Source organism: Triticum aestivum, chromosome 3A (assembly GCF_018294505.1).
Source record: "Triticum aestivum cultivar Chinese Spring chromosome 3A, IWGSC CS RefSeq v2.1, whole genome shotgun sequence".
Classification (NCBI taxonomy): domain Eukaryota; kingdom Viridiplantae; phylum Streptophyta; class Magnoliopsida; order Poales; family Poaceae; genus Triticum; species Triticum aestivum.
This window is the reverse complement of record NC_057800.1, coordinates 27,856,406-27,862,887: the sequence shown is the minus strand read 5'-3', so window position 1 is coordinate 27,862,887 and position 6,482 is coordinate 27,856,406. Positions and strand designations below refer to the sequence as shown.

At 39.2% G+C, this 6,482-nt stretch overlaps 1 long non-coding RNA gene across 1 annotated transcript; it reads left to right on the top strand.

Moving 5' to 3' along the window:
- Positions 1-3,499: 3,499 nt before the first annotated feature.
- LOC123057705 (uncharacterized) lies at positions 3,500-5,705 on the top strand. The gene is made up of 3 exons (XR_006426928.1): positions 3,500-3,828; positions 3,939-4,007; positions 5,193-5,705. It is a non-coding gene; the product is annotated as an uncharacterized lncRNA (long non-coding RNA).
- Positions 5,706-6,482: the final 777 nt, after the last annotated feature.

Here is a 6,482-nt window from a genome sequence, read left to right as displayed (position 1 = left end):
AAAATTACCATATGAATCTATTATGGGAGCCACTTATGGATTGCCTACCAAACATGGCAATACCTAGATCTATCCTTGCTATTATGCCTAGCTAGGGGCGTTAACCGATAGCGCTTGTTGGGAGGCAACCCAATTTTATTTTTATTCCTTGCTTTTTGCTCCTGTTTACTAATAAATAATTTATCTAGCCTCTGTTTTGGTTGTGTTTTTTTGTGTTTAGTTAGTGTTTGTGCCAAGTAGAACCGTTGGGAAGACTTGAGGAAAGTCTTTTTAATCTTGTTGTAAAAACAGAAACTTTAGCGCTCACGAGAACTGCTGCCATATTTATTTGGAAGGCGATATTTAGTTAATTCTTTTTGCAGATGATAAATTCCTCAGGCCCAGCAATTTATTTTAGAATTTTTGGGGTTCCAGAACTTGCGTTAGCTACAAATTACTACAGACTGTTCTGTTTTTGACAGATTCTGTTTTTCGTGTGTTGTTTGCTTATTTTGATGAATCTATGGCTAGTAAAATAGTTTATAAACCATAGAGAAGTTGGAATACAGTAGGTTTAACACCAATATAAATAAAGAATGAGTTCATTACAGTACCTTGAAGTGGTGTTTTGTTTTGTTTCGCTAACGGAGCTCACGAGATTTTCTATTTTGAGTTTTGTGTTGTGAAGTTTTCAAGTTTTGGGTAAAGATTTGATGGATTATGGAACAAGGAGTGGAAAGAGCCTAAGCTTGGAGATGCCCATGGCACCCCAAGATAATCTAAGGACACCTAAAAGCCAAAGCTTGGGGATGCCCCAGAAGGCATCCCCTCTTTTCGTCTACTTCCATCGGTAACTTTACTTGAAGCTATATTTTTATTCACCACATGATATGTGTTTTTCTTGGAGCATCTTGTATTATTTGAGTCTTTATTTGTTAGTTTGCCACAATCATCCTTGCTGTACACACCCTTTGAGAGAGACACACATGATTCGGAAATTGTTATAATACTCTATGTGCTTCACTTATATCTTTTGAGTTATATATTTTTGCTCTAGTGCTTCACTTATATCTTTTAGAGCACGGTGGTGGATTTGTTTTATAGAAACTATTGTTCTCTCATGATTCACTTAGATTATGTTGAGAGTCCTACAAAACAGCGTGGTAATTTGCTTTAATTATGTTAGGCATTCAAGATTAGTAAAATAAATCTTATGAGTATGTTGAATACTATGAGAAGTTTGATGCTAGATAATTGTTTTGAGATATGAAGATGGTGATATTAGAGTCATGCTAGTTGAGTAGTTTTGAATTTGAGAAATACTTGTGTTAAAGTGTGTGATTCCCGTAGCATGCACGTATGGTGAACTGTTATGTGATGAAGTCGGAGCATGATTTATTTATTGATTGTCTTCCTTATGAGTGGCGGTCGGGGACGAGCGATGGTCTTTTCCTACCAATCTATCCCCCTAGGAGCATGCGCGTAATACTTTGCTTTGATAACTTGTTGATTTTTTTGCAATAAGTATATGAGTTCTTTATGACTAATGTTGAGTCCATGGATTATACGCACTTTCTTCCTTCCACCATTGCTAGCCTCTCTAATACCGAGCACTTTTCGCCGGTATCATACACCCACCATATACCTTTCTCAAAACAGCCACCATACCTACCTATCATGGCATTTCCATAGCCATTCCGAGATATATTGCCATGCAACTTACCACCGTTCCGTTTATTTTGACACGCTCCATCATTGTCATATTGCTTTGCATGATCATGTAGTTGACATTGTATTTGTGGCACAGCCATCGTTCATAATTCTTTCATACATGTCACTCTTGATTCATTGCATATCCCGGTACACCACCGGAGGCATTGACATAGAGTCATATTTTGTTCTAAGTATTGAATTGTAATTGTTGAGTTGTAAGTAAATAAAAGTGTGATGATCATCATTTTTAGAGCATTGTCCCAAGTGAGGAAAGGATCACTACAACAAAATTGACATACCGTGACGAAAATCCTCATGACGATGGTGGACAACGTCATCAAAATGCTTAATGTGTGATGTTCTGGTAGGTGGCGTCACCAATTACTACAGATCGGTGACGATAAACGTCACTGGAATTTCTCAGCCTGTGAGCACACCCGGCTGCCAATTTCTGTGACGGACTAGTATTTTTCATGACAAACTTGATGGTCATTGAATACTACAAATGTGTGACGATCAATTTTTTGTCATTTAACGTCTAGCAATGGGACCCACCATAGCTAGTTTTTTTATGGGTCCCACCATAGCGTTCATAGGCTGATGTGAGGTAGGTTTTGAAAGTGGGCCATAATCTTTCCAAAGGCTATTGAGCATTGTAATTATTTTGTTCTATCAAATATAAGTAGGTATTGGCCATGGAAATACTTATAATTATTAGTTTTTATAAATGGAAAACCTTGTTTTGCTCTTTTGTTAGATGGCTGTATTGTTTTTCTAATATAAATAGGGGGCGGCTCAGAAAATAACTTTAATCGGGCGTTCGTGCACTGATGTTTTTTTATCTCAAAAGTAAAAAATGTAAATAAGAGAATGAACTGCTAATGAGAAAAATAATTTTTAACACATTTATTTTGTTCTTATATTATATAGGTAGTACGGCTATGCTGAAAACTTCAATTGGGCGCTCGGGAGCTAATGTTGTTTTGTTCTATCACAAAAGTTAAAATGGAAGTAGTAGAGTCGACGGGAAATCTTTTTTTTATTCTTATCTATAAACAAGTAGTTGCTGGGCAAAAAACTTGAATGGGGTACCCGTGAGGTGATGTTGTTTCGTTCTATCTAAAAAATTAAGAAAATCAAGTCGATGCAAAAATGATTGGTACGGAGTCCAAACCGATTACCACCATGATCTGCACCAACATCGTTGCCACTGGGAAAGAGTTCAAATGCAATATAAATTGTTATAGAGGTTCTTAATTATCTTCTTGGACTATACGCCCAGGCTTGTGTGACTATCTGTAGGTTTGTTCTTTCTTCTCGGGGCATATGTGACTCGATCTGATCGTCTTCTCGGTTCTAGTTGGCGACGTATAGTGATAGGGAGAGGCAGGATTATGATAGACAAAGTACAACACGGATCAGTTCCGACTAGCCATTGCCAATTCCAAGTAAGTGTCTCCACTCCCCCCGTACAAACCTTAAGCGGATCCATCTGACCACCATATCGTACGAAGCGGTATAGAGCCCGCATTGTACCGTCTACCACTTTTGACATATTTATTTCAACTCCAAAAAAAATGCATGAAAAAAACACACCATAATGTATTTTAAAGATTTACCTTTTTAATAATCATTTGATACTTAGTTCGAATAAAATGATTACATAATATTGTGTGGAAATTAAATTCTGAAATTAACCATCTCGTTAAAAAAATACTATTTTCCCTCCACCCCCATGTACTCTTTCCCCCCGCTTCTCTAAATCCTTTTCTGCATCCACCCTGTGGCCCCACCCGTCAAGGACCCATCCAAAATTACTCTTCTATTTCGCCAGCAAAGAGGCGCCGCTAAAAGCCACCGCCCACCCCGGCATTTTTTCGCCAGATTCAATCTGTTCTCCTATCCCACAACTGCAGCGATCAGGGCCTGAAGAAGATTGGGGGTCGCCGGCTGGCCGCCCCGTCGGTTCAAGCTCCGATCCACAACATCAACCAACCCCGCGAGCACTCCGCTCTATTCTCCCCCTGATTTGCAGCGACCGGCGACAGCGGATTGAAGGAGGCCGCCCCACCAGCGGAGCTCAGATCCACCGCATCAACCCGCGCGTGAGCCTTTCCCCACCGACTACAGCAACCGGTAATGGCTCTCAGTAATTTTCTCATCCCGCCTTCCTCATCCCTCAAGCCCTTAATGTTCAGTGATTAGGGTTCATGCATACTAATCATCCCGCCCTTCTCGTTAATTAGGGTCACCAGGATACAATGAAGGGATTTGGGGGAGAAAAGCACCGAGGTGAGGTAGACGAAAGAGAGAAGGTGAGATACAGAGTTGTATTGGAGAGGAATTCAGAGCCAGTTTTACAAGTCATACCCACGCACGGTAACAGATTGCCCCTTTAACTGAACTCAGGCACCACACGGCCACAGTGCTTGTGGTTAAAACCTGAAACCTTAAACTGATTCTACTGCCTGCTTGTGGTTAGCTAAAACTTGAAACTGATTCTACTGCCTGCTTGTGGTTCTCCTGCCTGCTTGTGGTTCTGCTGCCCCATAAATAGTCCCTAACTAGTGCTGTCAAAACTGAATAAACACTGAGATTGCACTTGATTTTGACACCTTACGGAGATGTATAGCCCTGTGCCAGTGTACTTTTATCTCCACTACTAAATAAAAGGGAACTACACTTAATATTTGCCTTGCCGCTCCTAACTGATTGCTACCCATGATGTTAAGGGTCTAAAGCCGACAAGCATTTTCGTACGCCCAGAACTTGATAAAAGCAGATACATGGTAAACTCAAGCTGCTCCTACTTTACAAACGTACAACACCATCCATTGAGCCTTAATTTTGAAAGAGTATAGTGAACTTTTTGGTTTTCGGAACTATGCCAACAGCGACAGTAATAGTATTTTTTGTTGTTTTTAGTTCTGAACATTTTGGACATGTAAAATGGCTTTCACTTAAACAGTTAGTTATATACTCCCTCCGCCTGAAAACGCTTGTCTCTCAAATGGATGTATCTAGCATCAAGTTAGTGCTAGATTCATCCATTTGATGAACAAGTTTGGGACAAGTTTTTTCGGACAGAGGGAGTACAATATTAGTGTGTCCTGTGTTTGCATCCTCACTTATCTACTTTCTTATATTGATTTAAGCTCCTGGAAAGTACATTTTCACATGTAAAATTGTTAGATCTTTTAAGGTCCATTTTCTTCTTGCCTGGGTTGTTGACTTGATATATTATTTGTGTTTCTTGCTGCTTTTTAAAATAATAAATGATTGGTTTGCATGTTCTTTTAACCATTATAAGATATTCTTGGGTTTACTCTTTCATTTGCCCATCTGTATGTGCTTGCCTTGCCATTTAATAATGTACCTCTTTATTTCATATTATTAATTTGATAGATTGTAAGCCTCTTAGTGGTACTCTTGTACCTTGTTATCTTGTCTGTTTTCATCTCATCAAAGGTACAACGTTGTTGTGTTTGTTGAATTTATAGGCATCGAGAGGAGTTAGCCGCGAGGCTTGAAGCACAAGTGACAACATTTGAAGACATGCAGGGGAAGGAACATGGAGAATTGCAAGCTGTGAAGAAGAGACAGCAAGAGAAGAATGAAGCCTGGCAAAAGAAGCAACATGAGATGGATAACCTGATTGGTTTTCTCTTAAAGGCTCAAGGAACTCAGCAAGCAACTTAGCAGTCCCATTCCAAACCTGACGGTGCATGAAGGCCATCCTTTTGTGATGGAAAGATAGTTGTTGAATCATATGTTGTAATCATCAGGACAACACATGTGGTCTTTAGTTATTTAAATATTGCCTTTTTAACTTGTCTATTGTCGTGTCAAACTCCAGAGTGAGTGTTCCATTTTATTGTCACTTCTAGTTAGAGGATGATTTGGCTGAGACGGTTGATTATATGATATGATTTGTCGTTCATTCAAATTTATGATGTGATTTGGATCTTATCTTATTTATATAATATACTGTGATGTGAATTAGATACTTACTATGATATGCATTTGGAATATAGTGTATTTGATAATTTGTTCTACAAATTTGAAATAATTAAATATATTTTGACGGTGTCATCCTCGTCAATAATGAAAAGCTAGCAGTGGGATAGCCTGCTCGGGTGTTGGTGTGGCTGAAGTCAGTGACGTTGCTTTGTCATTGTATATGGCATATTTTCATGTAACGCGTGACATTAAGTGATTGTCATTGAAGTAACAAGTTGATGACGTAGTAAAGAACATCACCGAAGGTCCTATTTTTGTGACGTTACTTTGCGCGCGCCGTCACTAGGAGTAATCTGTGACGGGGATTCCATGGCGATCCTTGTGACGCCCATAAAACGTCACTTAGGGGTAATTTGTGAAGTTATTAGCTATTCGATGACACTTCTTGTCTCGTCATAGTAGGCCTAATCTCTTGTAGTGGATGATGGAGACTATGATTCCCCCACAAGTCGGGATGAGACTCTTGACTAAATGAAAAAAAAGAGGCAATAAAAAAGAGAGAAAAGGCCCAAAAAATGAGAGAAAAAGAGAGATGGGACAATGCTACTATTCTTTTACCACACTTGTGCTTCAAAGTAGCACCATGATCTTCATGATAGAGAGTCTCCTATGATATCACTTTCATATACTAGTGGGATTTTTCATTATGGAACTTGGCTTGTATATTCTAATGATGGGCTTCCTCAAAATGCCCTAGGTCTTTGTGAGCAAGCGAGTTGGATGCACACCCACTTAGTTCCTTTTGTTGAGCTTTCATATACTTATAGCTC